We start from the raw sequence: 488 nt of genomic DNA on the forward strand, positions 1-488 counted from the left end.
TAGTAATCACAATTAACTTATGCTGCTAGAGAAAACATAGTCTAAGGATGAAATTAAGTGGAATAAATTTAAATAGCATATAACCACCCCAAAGCACAGTTGGTGGAACATTCTCCAATGAAAATGGCATGGTTAATTCACTGAACATTAGATCTCAGTGGTTGTAAATTAGATTTAGGTCAAATCAGGAGAGCTCCCTCCTGAGGTACTCACTCTGCTGATTCTTCTCCAGTATCTAAAGATGAAATAAAATGCAGAGATTTATAAACCAATTATTCAGGCACATTTAGGTCAATTCTTTAAAATTATTTTGAAAATCTTAATATGTATTAGAACATTTTATATATTTGCAAGGAGAGTAGAACTTAAATATACATTGAACCATCAGGGATGTAAGAAGTGGATTTTAAGAAGAAAAAGAAAGAAGAAAGAAAGAAAAAGAGAAAGAGAAAGAAAGAAAGAAAGAAAGAAAGAGAGAGAGAGAGAGA

The sequence above is a fragment of the Callorhinus ursinus genome, unplaced genomic scaffold (assembly GCF_003265705.2).
Source record: "Callorhinus ursinus isolate GAN/ISIS: 27379988/994484 unplaced genomic scaffold, GSC_fseal_2.0 scaffold21, whole genome shotgun sequence".
In the NCBI taxonomy this organism is placed as follows: domain Eukaryota; kingdom Metazoa; phylum Chordata; class Mammalia; order Carnivora; family Otariidae; genus Callorhinus; species Callorhinus ursinus.